Here is a 22,768-nt window from a genome sequence, read left to right on the forward strand (position 1 = left end):
CCCGGGCGGGCGCTGGGCACCCGCATCCCAAAGCCTGGCTCGCCTCCTTCGCTACGTGCGCGGCAGGTCCCGCTCCCGCCGCTCCCCGGCCGCCTGCGCTGCCTCTCCTCACACGCCGGGCGGGAGGCAGCGGTTCCCTCGCTGCTGCTGAGGTGGGGAACACCGGCGCGGGGAAGCGACAGGAGCCGCCCGAAGCTGCTGTCAAACGGGACCCGGTGTTGCCAAGTCTCATGGTTGTTGGTGTTGTTCTTAAAGTCTACGCCTCAGGAATGTCAAAAAGTTAGCTTTCTTTTATCTGTATTGATAGACTTTAAGAACAAGCCAAAAATATATATACTTTTATACTTCAAGAACAACACCCCAAATCATGAGTCGGCAACACTGCGGGGCTTTGCCAGTGCAGTGTCCACTGGACAGTTCTCCCCAGTAGCTGCTCTAGCTAACGTGCGCCTACTAAATCAAACAAAGTATAAAAGATGATGGTTGAAAAGCCAAGTCCCTCTCGAATGACACATCTTTATTACAACCTGACTTGAGGAGAGGAGGGCCCCACTGTCTTAGGGACAGACAGCCCTGGGCACACAAGTATTTTCAACCTTTTGAGAGAGGGGACCTTTCAATTACTTCAGCCTTTGACACTGCCAGACTGCATATCTAATGGCACTTTTTAAAGGCAAAATATATAAGTGCTGGTTACCAGGTCTGTGTGTGTGTACATACATTCATACATACAAAGCTCTCAAGGAATCAAGATTGTCCGTCAACCCTGATCTTGCAAGTTGTTGCCATTGTTATGTATTATTTGTATTATTTAAGAGTCCCAGCCATGAGACAGGGCTACATTGTTCTGCGCAGACAGCACAAAAAGATGGTCCTTTCTCCAGAGAGTTCACACAATCTAAGTATAAGACTAAATCCAACCAGTGGGCTCAGGCATAAAACAGGCGTAGATCAGAAAACGATGAGGCAGGATTGGTCAGCCTGCTAGGCAGTGGTCTTAGATTGAGTGGTCAAGATTGCATAGCCATCACAGGAAAGGAAATGCCAAGGGGGGATTTTAAGGGAGATGGTGAGGTAACTTTTAGATGTTTATGGGGAGATCTTCCCAATATAGGAGCAAACCTGAGAGTGCCCCTGTGCAAACCTAAGAAGTTGTCATGCACCTGGGATCACAGGCTAAGTGAAGGTGGAAGTGACCCCTTAGTACTGAATGAGATTATAACATGGGGCGGGGGAAGCAAGGCTGTGAAGAGTCTAGACTGTGGAGAGATGTGTCAGAGAAGGGGGAGCTAGAAGGGGGATGCAGAGAGAAGGATAACAACCAAATTGATGGGCTAGGAAAATGATCTTTGCAGCAGTATCCTGAATGGATATCTGTAGAATAACACTGAATTTGTCAAAGCGACAAAGAAGAATGTTACAATACTTGCACAGCACATGCTATAAATTCATAACATCTGATGAAGTAGGCTGATGCCTATGAAAGCTTATGCCTCTGAACCCGCTTGTCTCTAAGCGCTACCCTATCCTACTTTCTGCTTGACTTCAGACTAACATCCATCTATTGATCTCTCTGCTTGTTGTGTGCAGAAGTCCAAATCCTTGTAAGTACAGAGTCTCAACACCATTGTTAGAAAAGAAAATATACCTTTTAACCTCAGGGAAAGGTGGTGGAGTTTGGAGATAATTAGTTGTTCCATCATTTTGTAAAATCTGGAAGGACTTCACTTCTCAATTTAGAAGTGACATGTTTATACAACAGCTTCACATTTTTTTGTCAGTCATCCTCTGCCTCCATCTTGAAATTCTCCCTTCTTTAAACCCACTTTATGAATTCCTCAGAACATGATCTCCCCAGTGATTTCACTTTCACTCTTGTGTATTTGAATCATCTTGTATGTATTTTCTGTTGGGCTGAATTAGGGCCTGAATCCTGTAAATACTTTCTGCCTGGGCTAGTAAACACTATGGTCATTCAAGGTCTATTCAATGAGTCTATTCAAGGTAATAGACGCTGGGGACCTGATCCACTGCCCACTGAAAGCAAAGGAATCTTCCTCCTGAGTTATGAGTGTTAGATCAGCTCCAGCGTCCCGAAGTAAATGTTCGCTGTATAGTGCACTTAGTTTGTAATCTTTTTTGAGGCAGTTACCTTTGTCCTGTGTTGTTCAGTGTTCTGTTATATCTATGGCACTGCATATATATAAAAAGGCATCAAATCTCCACTCAGGTGGGGAGACAGCTCCACCCAACACAAAACATTTAAAGATACTAAGTAGCCTGTTGACTAGTCATTTGAGAACTCTACAGCAGCTCCAGTACAAAAACATACATGCATCTTTTGGTGTTAAAGGACAGGAAAACACTTTAATAGCTGCATTTTTTAAATTTCAAGCTACAGTCCAATGCATTTTATTAATGACAGTCCAATGAAACAGGACTACCCTGAATTCTCCTATTAAGCTACTAAAAATATAATACATTACATGGTAAAATCACTTTTATAAAAAAAATTATCTTGGCAAAAATGCTTAACAACTTAAAGGAGAGACACTATAGAGAATATTAAGAAACAGTAAGGAGAAAAAAAGATATCTAAATAAATCCAGATTTATCATAAACAAGGAAGACAACACATCTACTCTTCCTAAATTCTCTTTTTCCTTTAATAGAATCAAATGCTTCCAGTTTTGCTTCTAGGTATATTTTTTCTCTACATCAGTTGGGCCCAATCATGAAGTATTTGCTCAGGCCAAACTCCCAGCAATATCTGTGAACATTTTGGCCGAGTAAGGACAGCCTCAGTATAACTGTATGTTTTCATTAAAGTCACAGAGAAGCAGATGGAAAGAAAGGATAACCTCTCTAAAATAGCTTTTGTAGATCTCTTGAGTTTAATTTCCAGGGTTTTTTCTATGAAAAGGGAAAGATACACAAACAATAATAAGAAAAATATGGTCTAAACGATGTGTATCCTCATCTCAAATCGGATTGGTACAAGAGTGCCAGTTCCAGCCTGCCAGCTATGGACACCATATTACTCTTGGAGCACGCCAGATCCAATTTACCAGTATGTGGATATCACATTCTTAAGGTGAGAGTTCAAATTCCAATTTGGCAGCTGTGAATAATTCACTCCTGTTGGAAAGTAGCAGCTTCAATTTGCCAGCATATAGCTCAAATACTGACAAAATAATTAAGCATACAGTGGGCCAATCAGCCTTTTCTTCCTGGAAGTGTACATTTTTTGTATTCTATTATAACTCTAAGATGTGGAAGTCACAATATTTTATATACAAGTTAGGGATTTGCTTTACCCTGAAGGGTACCAACTCTACACAGACCTGCAGAACACAAAGATGAAATTAGAGCTATTTATTTGTTTGTTTTCACAAAATATTTCCTGACCTGTACTTTGCATTATCCAGATCTAGCCTTTTGTCTCCAATGCACAGATACAGACAAACACTCACACGTACAACTGTACCTGGATTTTACTTCCACTTTGTCTTTCTTCAATGTCATCCATATATTGGAAAGAAACAAAAAAAGTAAAATATGCTTTTAAAGTAACACCCTCCATCATCAGAAGTTTCTCTCCAAGACAGTGAGAAACACTGGTTACTGTTCCCACTCCTGGGAGAAAAAAGGAGAAAAGATTAATGTAATGTTGCACACATAGTTCTTTTCCCACCATGGGGATACCTCTGAAAGTCAAAATTGGACCATGAAGATGATTTCTTTTCAGGAGAAAACGGAGACAATTAAGCCCTTCTTTTATTGGAACATTACCGCTTACAGTACTATATTAAAACAAAGAATTTTCATTTCTGCATCTTCAAGGACAGCAATAATGACATTTATCTTTGAACCAGACAAGATGGAAGCTTGTTTAACATTGCAAGGTTTAAAGCAAAAACAAGGTGAAAGAATGGATTCTGAGAAATTTTCTGTTTGTAGATCATGTGGTCTTGATTGCTCACAGTGAATCTTTCCTGCAAAATCTCTTGGGCAGATTTTCTGAATCCTGCAGGAGCTTTGGGATGGGAATTAGTCTCAAAAAGATTGTAATCAGGTACCAAGGTGTGATATCACTCTGGAGGATAAATCTCTTGGTGTCATTGACAGTGGGCATGTCTATACGAGACATTTACTGCCGAGTTGCCTAATTAGCTCTGCAGTAAAGTCTCAGCATCTACACATGCAGCCCTATTAGGTTGCAGTAAACTAATAAATGCCACTGTATACAAGTAATATGCTACAGTGGCATTATTTAGTGTACTGCAACACACATGTAGACACTGACAAGGCTGGGTGGGGCATGAGGGTGCTTCAGTGTGAGGGGTGCCTGCCATCTAGCCCTGCACTGCAGCATGCTTGTGCCCTTCTGCAGCACACCGAGCCAGGTCAAAGCAGCCCCAGCCTGCACATGTAAATGCTGTGCCCAGGAGCAATAAATTCCAGCACAAACTGCATTGGAGTTTATTCAGTCACATTAATATCAATTGTAGACGTGCCTCAGACATCTTCATACTGAACTAACAGAATCAGAAAAGAGCTAAGAATTTCAGGCTATTGCAGAAATGTGCGTGGAATAACAATAAACTATCAGCTAAGGTGAAGGTACAAATCTATGAGACTTATATGTTGTCATCCCTGCTTTATGGTTCAGAAATGTGGACTACGTATTCTAGGCACATCAAGAGACTGAACAGCTTTCACGTGAGATGTGTTAAAGTCTGAAAATAAAATGGGAAGACAGAATACCAAACAGAGGTATTGGAGCATGCAGGACTGACACACTTTGAAACCACTGTCAAGAAAAAAAGACTGCAATGGATCAGCTGTGCCAGGAGAATGGGAGAAGACCATATCTCCAAGAATATTTTGTATAGTGAGATTTGAGATGTCTCTAGTGGGGTTGCCCTCTATGGTGGTACCATGATGTGTGCAAAAATGATATGAAGTCATGCAACATCAACAGAAAGCTGGGAGGAGCATGTAGAATCTCATCTGATCTGGAGGGAACATCTGGCACTGGGTGCAGCTCAACATGAAGTGGCTTCGATCCAGAGGATGGAAGCAAAGCAAGAAAGAAGAAAGCAGCATGCTGTAAATTTGGACTCCAACTTAGATGACATATGGATCTCAGAAATTTGTAACAAGCTGTGCTGCTCTCAAATTGGGGTTGTCAGCCACAGACTGATTCACCAGGCATCTCACTAGACTTCTTATGTGTACACCAAGATCCAGAGGAACAATGGTTGCCTACTAGGATAGCTTACAGATCACCTCCTGCTATATTGTTTTCTTGCCACAGATGTATCGTTCAGAACAGGCACGTTTTGCTGAGCCAACATATTCAACAGCTGCTGAACAGCATAACTTCCTATCTTAAATAACAGATTCTTGGAAAAGTCTTTATGCACAACTCAAAGGCTTTTAATAGTTAATATTCATGCAGCACTTCCAAAATATAAAGTGCTATGATGTGATGTTGAGCCCATGCTTACTCAGATGCATCTCTTTTGCAATAGAGTGGTTGCAATATTTTGTTGGAATAAGCAACATGTATTTCTGCCAAATGATAATAAGAAGGAAAATTTGAACAAACTGTTGGACAGTTAATACCAGATAAAGTTCTAAAAACATTTGTAATTATATCCTCAGTGGGTGTCAGGAATTAAAATCTCATCCATTTAAACCAGAGCATATCAGGTGGCATTCCCATCATCTACAGAACTTTTTGCTACACCACAGTCCACTATGATTCGATTATTAATTGTCTTATTTAACTAACTGTGCTGGTGTGCACCAATTTGCACACCAGCTGGTGTTCATCTTGGAGTCATTATAGACTCCAAGATGAACATGGGCCGACAATGCGAGGTCATGGTTGGCAGGGCTAACTGGACCTTGTCATGCATCCACAGGTGCATCTCAAGTAGAGCCAAGGAGGTGATCCTCCCCCTCTACGCGACGCTGGTCAGGCCACAGCTGGAGTATTGTGTCCAGTTCTGTGCGCCACATTTCAAGAGGGATGTGGACAACATGGAGAGGGTCCAGAGGAGGGCCACCCGCATGATCCGGGGACAACAGGGCAGACCCTACAGTGAGAGACTGTGGGACCTGAACCTATTCAGCCTCCACAAGAGAAGGCTGAGGGGGGACCTGGTGACCGTCTATAAACTCACTAGGGGGGACCAGAAGGGTTTGGGGGAGACGCTGTTTCCCCTAGCGCCCGCTGGCATAACAAGGAGTAATGGGCACAAGTTGATGGAGAGGAGGTATAGATTGGACATCCGCAAGAACTACTTCACAGTTAGGGCGGCTAGGAGCTGGAACCAACTTCCAAGGGAAGTGGTGCTGGCCCCTACCCTGGGGGTCTTTAAGAAGAGGCTGGATGCCTACCTGGCTGGACTCATTTGAGTCCCGTTTCTCTTTTTGGGGTTTTTTTTGTTGTTCTCCCGCCCTGGCGGGGGGTCGGGCTAGAAGATCTACTAGGTCCCTTCCGACCCTTAATCTATGAATTTAAATGTAATCAACTAATTAGTTACATGGCCTTTCTCCCTGAAAACTCTCTTCCCCTACATATACCTTGCTCAGGAGAAAGCCTGAATCTCCACATGAGATTTATACCAAAAGATTAAAGGACAGTGACACCATGAAAGAACAGTCAGGTGCATGGCTCTTCTTTGTCCCCTGAATACAGGGGCAGAATATACCTTAAAACACAAAATGAAGGTGTTAAGTTTGTGGGGAAAATTGAACAGACTGATACTCAAGTACTTCAGAGGAATTACCCAAATATAACAGAGGGAAAACTTGCTTGCAGTTGAGTTCAGCAGGAATTTTGCTCGACTAAGAAACTAGAATTTGGCCCTTTGTTAAAATGTTATTGCTGACGATGAGCCAGGCTAGAAAATTATTGTGTTCAGGTTTTGAGACCGTGCCAATCACCACAGCAGCTGAGTACCAGCCCTCTCTGTCTCACAGCTAGAATAGTTCTGCAGTATTACATCCTTTGTAGAAGAATTTTCTCTGGAGTAAAAAATGTTATTCTTATTTATGTCATTAAAGTAAGAGACAGCTGAGTGAGTAGGTGCCATGGAGTGAGTGACCATTAAGTAAGTGGGTGCCATTTTTAATGCCAATTTTTCAGCTTATAACCCAATTTTTAATTAAATTGGACAAAGTGTGATAGCAGCCATTACTGCCAACACACCAAGAGTTGAGCTGAGAGCCTTCTGAGTTAAAAGCATGCTTGACTGTAGCATGAGCTAAAAAAAGGTTTTGTAGTTGAAGGCTGTAATGACTTGTATCTTCTGCAGATCATATGGGAATCTAAAATACATACCCACCAGTGGATTATAAAGCTTTACAAAAGTAAGACAAGTGAGAGACCCCATCTGCCAGACTCGCATTCTGCTTTCTTCCTCTGGAACTCAAAACAAGAGAAAAACATGTATTGTCACTGTAAAAGCTATTTTCAAATTGCTTGGAACTTTATGATTATTTCATATTTCATTTTTTTTAACCCAGGCCTCTCCATCATTGAAAGTACAAAGTTTTGGGCTTCAAGCCAGCATTTCTAATAAAATGTCAGAAAAATAGCTAAGTTACATGACTGAATCTAAATACAGCCACTGATGGTCTGGCAAACTCTGACACTTGGAAACCTTCCTCAATCTCAAACCCAGGTTTGGGCCATTCACAGCCCAAGAGCTGGCAGGTGAATATTTTCTAATTAATGTTTGGCTGACTGGATATGGCTAATGGAAGGTCCAGTTCTACCCCCTTCCTGGTACTCCAGCTGAGTAGATTCTTACACGATGAGCAGCCCAAATGAAATCATAATGATATCATGATCCATATTTCTCTTACTCAGCCTGATAATCATAGAGGGACAGCTGCTGCTGGAATTACTTCAGACGAGGTATTTTTGAAAGGTGAGCTCACTTTTTCATTTTAAATCAGTAATTTGAACGAAGTGTCAGAATCTGAACCAAGTTTGGATTATTTAAACTCATCAAGGAGATAAATTATTTGGGGCAATAGGGGACCAAGGGCTAGAGCCAATAAAAAACCTGAAGTGCTGCAATAGCTAACTTTTAGGCACCTGCTCCCCAGATCCCAGGAAAACAAAACCCAGAGTTATGCACTTAAGCTCCATGTGTAGCCTGTGGGAAGAGCTAGGTGCTTCAGAAAGGCAATCCCAACACGCATATGCTGAATAAGGGGTTTTCTAGAGCTAGCCAATAAGAAACATTAAGTGCAAGAATTTGTTTGAATTTCTGCCTGAAACTTAGGTGCTGAGTTAGAGGAAGGTGCTTTCAGCTGCTTGGGTTCCAAACCCCAGAACTCACTCCCAAGGATAGGTCCCTAACATGTATTCTTTCAAACAAGTAGGGATTTTTTAAAGCATAGTCTGATGTTATATAATGGCCCAGTGGTTAGAGCAGTCATCCACAATGCAGGGCACCCAAATTCAACACTCTCTGCAGCCTGAGGGAGTTCAAATTCTCCCAGGAGAGCATCCTACCCACAGAACTATAGGATTTTCTTGACAAGGACTACTGTCCTCCCTACCTTTTGAAGCTGTACTACTGTGCAGAAAGGAATGCAAGATTTGAGGGACCAGGAGAAGTACCGAACAGCATGCAGCTGTACACTACACACTAATGGTTCAAGTTCTCAGTGTGTGCACCTACACATGTGCATTAGTCTATTTTAATGTATATTAAAGTGTCACAAAAAACTGTGCTTTTGCTAATGTGCATTAAAATAAGCTACTGCATCTTTTTCTAGTACCTCACAATGGAGGTAGTAAAGTTAATGTGCATTACCAAAAACACATTAATGAATGTGTAGATGTGCCCAGTGATGAGGAGGAAGTCTTGGGTTCTGCTCCCAGGATTATTTCTGTTTAATGTAAAAAGAATGATTTTACATCCTAATCCCTGTGCTGTTATATAAAAGGTGGGCATTAACACCTACTCCCCCAGTCTTGTTTTAAAAAAGAGACTGGCCACAATTGTATTTTAGAAGTGGACAAATCCTGCCCTGTCAGATTGGGTCTCTTGGGGGATGTAGGTGGAGCGATGCCTACTTTTTGCATCCTGACTGGGCTTTGGCACTGAACTGTTCACAGTTGGGCAACTCTGAGCCCATGCAGACACAGGCAGCTAGGAAATTTTTTAAAGTAAAATAAGAATGGATCTGTTAAATTTAGACAGCTCCAGGGTGAGGTAGCCACTGAGCAGGAATCACAATTTTGGACAAGTTATCTAAAGCCAATCTAAAAAATCTTGTTTTGGGTACCTTTGTCTATTTGGATTTAGTCACTCTCTTTCAACCGGTTTTATATTTTCAAAGTCATTTGCAAACCTTATTTTATTTTATGTAAATGAGATGGGAACAAAGAGGCATTTCATGGCCTAGTCCCTCAATAAGCAAAATATGGGGCTCCCCCAATGATTTCATGGGATCATAGGAAAGTAGGACTGGAAGAGACTCATGAAGTTGCCTCTTGCTGAAGGCAGGATCATCCCTGACTAAAACCAGCTTAGTCAAGTGGACATTCCACAGCTTCTCTAGGTAGTCCGTTCCAATGCTTGACCATCCTCATAGTCATTAGTCTTACCTGTTCTCTATAGCAACAGACAAAAGTCTATTTCCACCCTCTTTATAATTGCCCTTCAGATATTTGAAAACTGTTAGTAAATCTCCTCCTAGTCTTCTTCAGACTAAATAATTCTAGTTATTTCAGCTTTTCCTCATCAGTTATGTATCCCAGGCATTTAATCATTTTTGGCACTCTTCCTGGTAGTTTTTCCAATGTCCACATCTTTCTTGAACTGTGGAGCCCAGAACTGGACACAGTGCTCCAGGAAAGGCCTCATCAGTGGCAGATAGAACAGAAGAATCACTGAATGTTATGGAAGATAGTGTCAAAAGCAGTACCAAAAGGTCCTTGTGGAAGAAAATGTCAAGGTATATCACTCTTCCCCATTCACATAACCTGTCACCTTATTGTAAAAGGAGATCAAGTTGATGAGATATGACTTGCTTTTGGTGATTTTCAATGCGACTCAGTGTGAGCACAGTGATCCTCCTGCTACATAATCCTCATTGTAGGATTATGAATTAAGATCTTAAGATAATATCTAATGGCCTAATAGATCAAATCATGTATATGAAGTAGTGCCCATTATTGGTTGAAAAAAATAATCTATGAATTTTTTTAAGCCAGTCTTTAAGCGATCTATCAGTAACATTTTTTTTTTCATTGAGCGATAGTCCATATCCACATTCTCATCTTGGACCATGAGGGTCACGTTGCAACCCCTGTCAGGTAATTCTGTTCACACTTTAAACCATGATTTTGACCTCACTAATTGATTGACTATAATCAATCATAATGCCTTGAAACCAAAATAGACACAAGTCCTCCTTAGGGCCAGCATTGACAGAACTGTCTGCAACCTGGAAGGGTTTTCAACAGCAAAAAAAGAACTGATTGCAAATCTATGTAAGAAAGTCCAGGTATGATGCCTTGTCTCGACAAAAGATACACCAAGGGTCTAATAAAAAACAGCCTTCAATACATGGAATATGACGAAGTGCACCAATACATCGGTCCCATATCATATTGGCGCCCATAAAAGGAAAATTGACAATACTGATGATCGGCTTTTTTTGACTGATGTAGCTGATAATGTCACTGATAAATGCTGCATGCATGCGTGCAGCCTGGCAGCATGGAGAGCAGCGTCCAGCTGGTAAGTCTGTTGTGGGGGAAGAGACATTGGGGAAGGAAGGGACATGGGGCAGGGCAGACCAAGGCCATTGCAGTGAGGGAGGGAGTAGAGCTGGCACTGGTGCTGGGGCTGGGACAGGGGCAGATGCTGCACAGCTGGAGCAGGGCAGGGCACAGAACGGAGCCGTGAGAGGCTCGTCCAGGGGACACGGGGAGAGGGGGTGGCTTCTGCCACTGCATGCACCCTGGGAGGGCATGGAGGTGCATGGTGCATTACCCCCAGATCTGAGCATGGGGTGAGGGTGGGCTGCCGCTGTGGGCTGGGGCTGAGGGCAGTGCCAAACTCTTCCTGGTGGGGGGGCTGGGCTGGGGCTGCACTTGGGGCAGGTTGCAGTGGTGCTGGGAGGGGGGCTACAGCCACTCCAAAATTCATCATAGCCCCCACCACAACCTTCCCCCTCCCAGTGTTGCTGCTCCCTGCCCCAAATGCAAACCAGCCCAGACCCCCACCAAGAAGAGCCTATTGCCACCCCCAGCCCATCCCACAGCAGCATCCTGCCCTCAGCCCACACAAAGTTCCAGGGGGCACATGCCCCCCATGCCCTCCTGGGGCACATGCAGTGGCAGGAGCCACTCCCCTTCCCTATGCCCCCTGGACAAGCTGTGGCTCCATCCCACATCCCACCCCACCCCAGCTGTGAAACACCTGCCCCAGTCCCAACCCCACTCCCTCCCTCACCACGGGTGCCTCAATCTGCCCCCCACACCCTTTCCCTCTCTCCTCACTCCTTCCTCCACAACAGACTTACCAGCCAGATGCTGCTCTCCATGCTGCCAGGCCACATATCAGCAATCGGATTGGTATTGGCCGATATGGCTCGTTAAAAATTGGCCATCAGTATCAGCCCAGAAATTCTCTATCAGTGCACCCCTAAATATGACTATGACAACTGAAAGATCACATAAGCAATTTGGAAATGCCATGTTGGTTAAAACTGGAACGGTCATAAACTTTACAACAAAGACTGAAGAAAACAACATTGAAATACTGGCCATCAAACTCAATGGAATTACAATCACTTTAGTCTACAAACCACCCAACATGAGTTTTGCCTTTGCAGATACACCAGGGATCACTAAGAACACACCACAGGTGATCATTGGTGACTTTAATAGCCACAGCATGCAATGGAGCTATAATGAGACGAATAAAGATGGCAAGGTAGTAGAAGCTTGGTTGTATGCATACCAGCTGAGTCTGATCCATAACCCAAAGCTACCTAAATTATTCAATAGCTAAGTAATAAAATGGTATTAGACCATAACCCACATTCCCAACATCAACCAATTAGCGTTCACATCAAAGCTACAGTAACAGCTATAACTGTGCCATTTTGGTAACATTTCAACCTTAAAAAAGCAAACTGGAAAGGCTTCTCAGAACACTTTTATGCCACTGTCAAAACCATTCAAACATAGCCTGAGAACAATAACTAGTTCATTAAAGCTGTATACAGAAATCTACAAAGAAGAGCATCCCATGGGCTGCCACCTGGATTACATCCCAGGCCTCACTCAGCAAACCACTGGCCTACACAAAGACTACAGGCAACAGTATGAACTAAACCCTTTTCCCATAAACATTATCACTACAGGTGAGGAGCTCATGTCAGCTATCACTGGAGAGCACAGGACTCAGTCAGGGTCTACCAGAACATCAACTGATATGACACATAATACTAAAAAGGCATGGGTGACAATACATAAACTAAGCAATGACCCACAAAAGGTATGTTAACATCATGTCACCACTAACCAAACTGCCCACCAGATACTTCTCAATGGAAACAGCTAAAAAAAATTTTAAAAACCCCAAAAAACTCAGACTGGAAAAGTACAAGTACACCAAAGATCTGGGTTTTACAAGCCCCTTCTCAATGATGGAGTTGAATGTTGGTATTAATGTACTGAAGACCAGGAAAGCAGCCAGCTTTGACAACATACTTACTGAACAAATGAAGCAATTTGGACCCCAGACTTGAGAATGACTCCTCTACCTGTACAACTCATGCACAGTCAGTCAAAAAAATCCCAAAGATAGGCAACACACTCAGGTAGTGACATTTCTAAAGCCAGGGAAAGATCCATTAAACACAAAGAGCTTCATACCTATCTCTCTGCTATGCTACACATACAGATTGTATGAAGAACTGATACTGAACTGTTTTGCTCCATACATGGATAAGCATATAAACCCCAAACAGGGTGGTTGCTCAATCTAAATCAACATACTGAAGATAGTTTTGAAACAGGTCAAATCACCGGAGCTGTATTTGTTGACCTAGCAACCGCCTAAGATATAGTTAACTACTGATGACTCCTCCACAAGACCTTGGAAATGACAAAAGATCTACATCCAACAAAGCTGATACAAACCCTACTTGAAAACAAACTTTTTTTGTCAAACTGGATGGAAAGAGAAGCAGGTAAAGGCGACAGATTAATGGCATCCCCCAAGAAAGTGCACTTGCACCGCTGCTACATGACGTCTATATGAATGACAAACCAATCAATCTGGAAATAAAATGTTTCATCTGTACAGAAGACCTGTGCATAAAAGCCCAAAAAACTGCTTTGACCATGCTGAAAAATCCCTAAGTGAGGCACTAACTGGCTTAACATAGCATGGTCCAGGACTCCACTATCCCACTGTCCAAACCCAGTTTACCTTGGAGTCGCCCTCTATCAAGCCCTGTCATACAAAGAACACATCATGAAGAAAGAAAGGTCAAAGTTTTCATTCACAAGCTCAAGTTCCAGGTAGTTATGCTAGTACCATTATGCCATTTCTCCAGGAAGGGGATGTGTTTCCATCTCTCAGACTTTAGGTTGCCTATTTTCTTATCACCTTCAGATCTTCCCAAAAGAAATCTCTCTGATTTGTGCTGCCTCAGAATCATTACCAGTACAACAGCGTTCTATTTGTCCTGCAAATCTTCTCAAAGTGACCTCAGTAATGGCTATATACCTCAGATGCCAAAAGGTCAGAACCTATTCCTTCCTAGATACAGTGGTGAAAGGGAGGTCCTCCCAACTGTTGTCAGAGTCTTCTTACTGTGATGTCACTGTTTTACTGCCCAAGACTCTTGTTGAATGTGTAAAAGTCCAATTTGGCTCCTGCTCTAAGGCTGGACTCCATGACAGCCAGAGCTTCTCCTCTTTAGAATTAACCCTAGGTCCTAAGGGAGCTCATTCTATTAATGATCAAATATCACCCTACTTTAATAGTCAAGACCCCTGTCTCCATTTTTGGCAATATGGCTGTTTGTGCTTTTGTGACAAGGTTAGACTTGATCTTGCTTTGAGATACTCGCGGGGGATGCATTTGCTAAGCATGATAGCTGTGACAGTCTTCCCACTGGCTTAGTTTTCCCTAAGTTGTGGAAGAGCCTCTCCAAGATGCATAAGGAGCTGCTGTTCCTTCCATCACACTCATGTCAACAATGTCCAGGTACTGGGTGCCTGGAGATCATAAGAGATAGAACCTCATATCAATGTAATTGGACCTGAGAGCATATCAAGACTTCCTACACCACATACAAAGATATCATACATAGACTACAACCGATAATGCCATTGTGATAGTCTATATTAACAGTAAGAACCAGCTTTTTTATGCAGGGAAGCAGTATGCTTACGGCAGTGGTGCATTCACTATCACCTGTTAGAAATGTGCTTTTTCTAGTTACCAGAACAAAGCAGACTGTCCTAAATTATTCATGTTGATCTACATGAATGGGAGATTAAAGACTTGGTCCTCCAGGTTTCTGGTCCGAAGCTATTTCAAAATATGTCTATTTGCATTGGACATTAACAGGAAATGCCAGAACTTCTACTACAGAAGAGGCCTCCAGTTGAGTTTCTTATCTGATGCTTTATTTATTCTATGGTCAGGCACCTTGCTGTATGACTTCCTGTCCATTCCTCTGATTCCATGGGGGCTCTGCAAGACAAGGACCTGAGATGCAATACTGGCTCCCATTTAGCTAAAACAGTCTGATACCAAGACCTGCTAGCATTAGGGAGGACCAAAGGGCTTTGCCCTGGTCCTGGGCCTTCTGCTGTAGGTGAAGTAAAAGTGCTTTATTTAGATCATTACTCATCAAATCTTACAGCCTGGATGGCTGATAGCTCCCAGAAACAGAATAATCAGTGAGAGCCATTCATGACAGAAAGACTTAAACAGCTGTAGTTATTAGGCTAAACAATCCAAGTTCTCAGGATGGTATCAGGAAGAAAATATCTTTGCCAGTGATTCTATTCAGACTAAACTGGGCTACCTGATAGACCTCAGACATGAACTTGTTCATCACTTCAGTCAAATCCACCTATCGGGAATTTCACCTCACCTTCCTTCTGTTATGCTTCCTCCAGTCAAGGGCTGGTGTGTATCTTTTAATCCAGCAGTCCCAAAATCCTTCAAGGGACTTACCTAGGTCTTTCTTCCAGCACAGGTCCTATCCCACAGTGGATCTCACTTCTCTGATGGAATTACCCTTTGAATCCATAGCAAGTACTTCTTGCTACTTTGCATGAAAAAAAGCTTTCTATTAGTGACTATTACTTTGGCAAAAAGTGTGAATGTGATCCAAGCTTCTATGGCTATCTTCTACTCAGAAGTATTCTTAAGGGCCCACCCCATATTTTTGACAAAATTGGTCACTGAATTCCACCTCAGTAAGCAGATTAACTTGCCAGCATTCCCTTAGAGCTGAGGTATCAGTATATACATACTCAGTGTGAAAAGGGTTTTGAACTCCTTCTTGAACAGGACAACGTATTTCAGAAAGCCTTTGTGGTTCTTTGTCTCCTGAGCCAGAAGGCACAAATACACAGAATTATTAGCCCAAGCATTACCCAACTGTGGAATTATCTTCTGTAGTTCCACCTCATGCCAGCAATGCCCAGACAACTTCCATATCTTCCCTACATAGTGCCTCTATAACTGATAATTGGAGGGTGGCCACTTGGAGCTCTATTCATACCCATCAAAACACTGCAACTGCAGAAGCCCTCTGGGCTTAAGTGATCCATCTGTTCTGAGATAAAAGATTCTGCGATCTGGCTCTGTAAACACAGGCACTGCTTAGGAATCACCCATAACAAGGATTTACATATGGACAATCATTCACAGGAAAAATAGACAGTTACCATCTATTACCAAGTTACACATCCATACCCTACCTTCCTTCCCCTCTTTCTTGAAGTCAAATGTAACTTTAAGATTCAACATGAGAGGAGATAGTGTACACTGCCTTGAATATGCTTGGCTTGGAGCACAAGGAGGAACAGGGGCAGTAGCAGCCCTATGGCAAGAGACTCTCAAAGCTTGAGTGCTTTGGTGCATGAGCACCCACAGCGAAGATTTTCTCTGTTCAGCAATGTAATTTCCCTATTCCTGAAGTCCTTGGCAATCTGACTAGATATCAGAATTCTCTCTCTCTAAGTTAACGATCTTTCAGACAAACTCTTCATCTATTTCTGAGATATTTGAATTGCTGCAATTTCTTGTTCTCAGTCTTTTTCCACATCACATCATTTCTTTGTGGCATTTATTTTAAAAACTCTTCTGTAACATTTATTATATTGATAGCAAGAGCTGCAGAATGCCCATTCCCCCAGTGGCAAGCCTGCTTCAGTGGCACTTAATAAATCATTTTAAATAGCAGAGAAAAATATATAAGCAAACTAGAAATTTAAAATTGGATCATTTCCGTCATTCTTTTCTCATCAGAAATAAACCAAAAAGAAAAAGAAACGTGTGGTACAAAAAGTCTTTGGATTATTACAGTACAAACTAAAAACTACAACAGACTGCCAAGGAGACTACTTCCCTCAAACTTACTGTTCTATTTCTGTTTCTTCCATTTAATTCCCTCAAGTGTTATATTTCTAAGCCAACATCAAAACCTATATTGTGTCTAAAATACAATATCATAGACTAAGGAAAAAAGAACAAAGTCTTCATGGAGAGCACTGTGTGTATAGTTCCTTTTTTCTTAATAAATGGCAACAAAATGGCTTCTTCTCTGCAGACAAGTACAGTTCTTAAATATTTAATTAACTGAGATGCTGAAAAATAAGTTAGCATTAAGTAACTACAACAAGCAACCATTTACCATGTTTCTTTCTTCTCATTATGCTTGAGTTCAGCATTTAACTCCATGTTACTGCCACTAACTAAAATACCACAGCTTCTCAGTAAGTATAGTACAAAACCTTTTGCTGGCTTGCTGTCTAATACTGCAGCAAGTTCAGACACCTCTATTTACAAGGATACACTTGCTGTTTTCTTTCTACTGTTTGGTATTCTCTGACTCCTTCTCATCCTTCTGGCTATCAGTCCCCTTTGTCTCTCTCAGGCCCTACTTCAGCATCTCTCTACATGTTGCCCCTGAACTTAACGGTCTTCTTCTAGTCTACCATATGTATTTCCTTTTCCACATCTACTTCTGTTGTGAAACCTTCTGCCACCAGGCTCCCTCATTTATCTTCATTGATGCTCCAGGGCTCTGAATTAGATGTTCACCTGCTTGTGAAGGTGAAAAACAATGAGATTGCACAAGGTAATATATGTTAAACTTCAGTTGCTCCACCTATTAATATATAAGAGATCCTGAAGTCTATTTATCTAGGAGAACAGCTTTAATCTAGAGGTGCCTTCTCATACTCACCTGTTAATTACTTCTTTTGTTGCACTTCTCTTCTTCCCACTCACTATTTCATCAGGTTAGAATCTCTTCAGCTATGTCCACATCGCTTTATTGGTAATCTCAAGGCTGCTACTGAAGAAGTTGTACCATGCACCTGCTTCCACTACACATCTACTAAACGCAGAAATTAACTAATAAAATTGCCCTTGGTCACCCTCTGCTGCTTTCAAGATGAGTCTCCAGCACCTGGGAGAAGTGCCACAGGCACCCCCAAAGTGGCTTCACCACCTCATTTTGAGGTTTGGCATGTGGAGGTGGAAGATGTAGGGAGGGCATGCTCTTCCCTGGCAGCTGTGAGCATGCTTGGCAAGCAGTGTAGATGCACCGTTAGCAGGTGACGTACATAGGTAGGAAATTAAGTGTAGAAAGAATCTATATTTGGATATATCTACATGTCCAGTTAAAAATACTGAAGATAGTTCTGGACAAGCTAGCTCAAGCTCTTGAAGAAGAGTAGCTGTATTAGCATAGCATTCTGCCAACGCTAAAAACTCTGCTTCTCAGTAGAGCTAGGTAGACCCCAAAATGAATGCATTATGCTGTTACCAGTACCTGAGCTAGCTTGGACATCTGTATGTGGCACTCCATGTTGCCATATAGACATACCCACAGTGTAACGTACAGACAGAGGGAGCTGGAGGAAAGCTTTAAGTTGTGCTTGTTTAGACCCCCTGGACTCCCCTCTGAATTTAGTTTTATGTGTTGGTAAAGTACTCATATGACAATACATTAATAACATTGAAGGTAACATACAAATTTAAACTTAACTTTTTCTCTCATTTCTGTTTTTAATAATATCTCAGCCTTAGAGTTCAGTTCTGCTGATTTCTAATAAGCCTTTCTGAGACATTGTTTTCCTCAGACAGATTTGGTGGTGAGTGGGGGTGAAGAGAGAAATTCAATAAGCCTGCAGGCAGTCGCACCATTGGCAGTCTGCATTGCTTTTCATTTTGTAACTGGCATGAAGGCCCTCCAAGTAACATAAGCTCTCCTCTTTGACAGAATTGACAGATAAGTTATATAACAAAATGCAGTTTGATCATTTTTTGCGGGTAAAGAGGATTGAATAAAGTAAAACATTCAAGGCTCCGTTAGTACTCGGGAGTTCTTGTTTGTTGTATTTATAAAGATCTCAAGGCATCTCAAACTGTGGCCAAGATTTAAAAGAAGTTAGATGTCAAAAATTAGATTCCCTGATCTACAGCCAGGCAACTTAATAAATAACTTGAACATTCAAGTCCTGTTAACTGGAAAGAGTTACAAGTGATCAGTAACTTCGAAAGAGGTGCCTGATTTTACTTAGAAGCGAAAATCTAGGTCCTCAGGATTGAAAACTGAAAACATATTTGCTCTTGGAGCTAATGATAAAGCACTAGTGGTCATTCATTAGTATCTGGTAGTCATGTTAAACAGCATAGGTATGTGGCCACATATACTCTTCTTTCCATCTTTGCCACTATAGGCTCTCTGGAGTCCTCCTCTCACTTTTTGTACTTGTAAAACCACCTCCCCTATTATCCAATCCTCACAACAGTTGACTGGCCATACAATTTCTCTGTAGTAGTCATTCTACAATGGGTGTATCTCAAATTGGACAGCTGGCCTCCCTTTCAGATTATTTAGGGGCTTCTGAGGAGACTTTTCAAGACAGAGGGAAAGAAATTCTTTAGTCATAGGTCTTGAAGTAAGGAGAAGCCCAGTCCCAGTCATTTATTAAGAAATGCTGGCTGCATCTACATGAGCAGCAGATTGTGCAGTGGTTACTGCGCAGTCATTTATGCAAGTACTAAATGACTATGCAGTAACTGGCACAATGCTTATCCTAATATGTTACTTGCAGTACCATTGCTGTGTGGTTTTTTTCCAAAGCTACTGTGCAGTAGCAATAAGCTACTGCACAGTAGCTCATTACTATTGCGCAGTAGTGTCTCATCATTGTTAGTGCCTGGCAACTCATGGTAGCAATGAGCTACCACACAGTAGCATCTCGTGTAAATGCACCCACATAGAACTAAAGAAGTGATACCCAGCCTCATCAATTGGAAAAGAAATAGGTCTGCATAAAAGAAATTAAGACTATTTTCTATCAATGTAGTATTTAAAATTCATCACCACCACATATTTACAAGTGAAAGGCTTCCGCCCTACCAAATACCTGTTAGGAAAAAGATTTACATAATAAGATAAGCATTGTGGTGTAGACAGGCTGCATGAGAGACAGAAGCACAGGGACAGGTCAGTGAACAGCTAACTTAGTACAGCAGTAGCATATTTGAATACTTTGCAGAGGTGGCCAACCTGCAGCGTGCATGCCAGAAGTGGCAAGAACGGCCTTTGAGCCTGCCATGCATCAGAACAAGAAGGGGACAGGTAGCAAAAACTTGAGAAGGTCCAGAGAAGAGCCACCTGTATGATCAGGGACTTGCAAGACAAGCCATACGAGGAGAGGCTGAGGGACTTGGGCCTCTTCAGTCTACAGAAGAGAAGGCTAAGAGGGGACTTGGTACCAGCTTACTGCTACATCAGGGGAGTACATCAAGAACTTGGCGAACAGCTATTCACCAGGGCACCCCTGAGGAAAGCCAGGAGCAATGGATATAAATTTCTGGAAGGCCACTTCAGGCTCAATTCCAGGAAAAACTCCTTCACAGACAGGATGTCCAGACTGTGGAATAAACTCCCTCCAGTGGTGGTGCAGTCACCTACCCTGCAAATCTTCCAAAGGAGACTGGACAGTCACCTCGCTGGGGTCACTTGACCCCAGTTGTCTTTTCCTGCCTAGTGCAGGGGGACTGGACCCAATGATCTACAAGGTCCCTTCCAGCCCCTAACAATTTATGAATCACACCTACATCTCTCGTATTCTTATATAAGAACCTTCCAGAAATGTTTCTGGGGCTTGATCTGAAGACAATGATATTTGATATTAAAGTCAAATGGGAAAACTCCCTTTGACAATATTAGGCTTTTGATCAGGTCTGAGATGTCTGAATATTTTTTAATTTAAAATTTGATCTCAGTTAAAAAAAAGATAGGAAAATATAGAAATCCAGTCCACTGTACACATTCAACCATATTACAAATCCCATTGCTGAGAAAATGGTTCATTATACACCATTGATTCATGACACAAGAAACCCCTGCCAACTCACTTTTGATCTTTTCAGCTAAGTACAGACAGTCAAAAAGCCTGAGGCTGAATCGATTCAAGCTAGGCAGCTTCCTCTAAGCTGCATAGGTTGAACAGATAACCAACTGAGCTGACATTTTTTCAATTGGGAAAGGCAGGGGGAGGCCTGCACTGGCTCAGGCCAGTAGGCAGGGGCACAAGGGCACATCTCTCAGCCTGCTGGCCACTGCCAGCCCAGCCAAGTGTCCCAAGCCCCCTGATGTCCCCCATGGGTGGGGGGAGGTGGGGGACACTTGCCCCCTGTTTGGGTGCTGGCCAACCTTGGGGAAGTCTCCCCCTCAGGAGGTTTCCCCAGCCCAGGCAGCCCTGGGGAGCTGAAGGGAATCCCCCTCCCTAGTGGTTGATTGCTTCAGCTGCTGCCACAGGAGGGAGGGAGAAGTCCTCCAGGCCAGGTGCCTGCCCGTGCAGTCCAGCATGGGAGCACCAGGGAGCCCCCACCTTAGGGGGCTTCCTCTCACAGCAGACCAGGGTCCCCCAGCCCCGGGCAACCCCAGGGAGCTGAGGGGAATTCTTCTCCTCCCCAACCCTTGCCATAGCTGCTGGAGCCTCAGGCATAGCCCAGGGAGTGGAGGGAGATTCCTCTGCTCCTTTGCTTTAGTTTTGCCTCCGGCTCACAGAAGCGAAGGCAAAACCAGCTGCAGAGGAGTAGGAGAATTTTCCTCTGCTCCCTGAAGCTGGCTGAGACTCGCAGGGGCTGAGGCAAGGTTTTAAAACAAAGTTCAGGAGGAGAATTCCCCTCAGCTGCCTGGGGAAAGGAGAGGGCTGCCAGGGTCTGAAAAGCTCCCACCATGGGACTTTCCCTCCTCCCATGTGCTGTGCAGACCCTGGCTAGGAGGAGTGGGGGGCTGCTCCCCTGTCCCCTCCATCCCTATTGGCTGATGGACACAGGGGGAAGCAAGTTGAGGAGCAGAGGGGGGAGGCAGTCCTTGTTCCACTGCAGTTAACTTGAACCGGGAAGGGGTCTGGGACAGAAGTTCCATAAACTGGTTTTAGTCATTTGGAAAGCAGTTAATGTGCACTGAACCCTTGCTGTGTTACAAGTTTAAACCAGTTTCTGATCACATAAACCGATTTATGTGCAACTCTGGGTCAGAGTTGTATTGCATCTATTATAGGCAAAGCAGTACCACTTAACTTTATTTTCCTCTAATGCACTGAATAAGGACTTCTTCCAATAAGAACCACCTATCTGCCTTCATCAAACACTTCTGGTGTGATTTACATTTTTTATTTAAAGACTATTTCAATAAGTATCTGATTTTGTTTGTGCTCTGCTAATGGTTTGACTGGAAACAGAAGAGAGTAAGTGAGGATTTGGGGGTTCTTTCCCCCTCTTATTCCTCATGATATTAAAAAAACATCTCAAAGGAGTTTTTCTATTAGAAATACTGGGTATTTCAATGCCCTTGGTCTGACTAGTACATCCCTGGGAATATCAAATATCAGAGTAATAACACTATAAAACTGAAGAAAAATTCATAGATGCATAGATTGTTAGGGGCTGGAAGGGACCTTGCAGATCACTGAGTCCAGCCCCCAGCTCTAGGCAGGAAGACAACTACGGTCAAGTGACCCCAGTGAGGCGACTGTCTAGTCTCCTCTTGATGCACTCTGATATGGTGGTAAGTTGCTATCACATCCCCTCTCAACCTTCTCTTCTTTAGGCTAAAGAGGCCCAGGTCCCTTAGTCTTTCCTTGTATGGTTTGCCTTGCAAGTCCCTGATCATACGGGTGGCTCTTCTCTGGACCTTCTCAATTTTTCCATGTCCTTACTGAAGTGCGGTGCCCAGAACTGGATGCAGTACTCCAACTGCAGTCTCACCAGTGCCGAGTACAGCAGGAGTATCACTTCCTTAGTTTTACACGAGATGCATCAGTCGATACATGCTAGCATGTTATTTGCCTGCTGGCCACCGCATCGCACTGACGGCTCATGTTCACACGGTGGTCAATCATTACTCCCAGGTCCCTTTCAGCCATGGCGCAGGTCAGGCTGTCACCTCCAAGCCTGTATGTATGTTGAGAGTTGTTGGCCCCCAGCTGGAG

This window comes from Gavialis gangeticus, unplaced genomic scaffold, assembly GCF_001723915.1.
Source record: "Gavialis gangeticus isolate Ggan-Ray unplaced genomic scaffold, GavGan_comp1, whole genome shotgun sequence".
NCBI lineage: Eukaryota > Metazoa > Chordata > Crocodylia > Gavialidae > Gavialis > Gavialis gangeticus.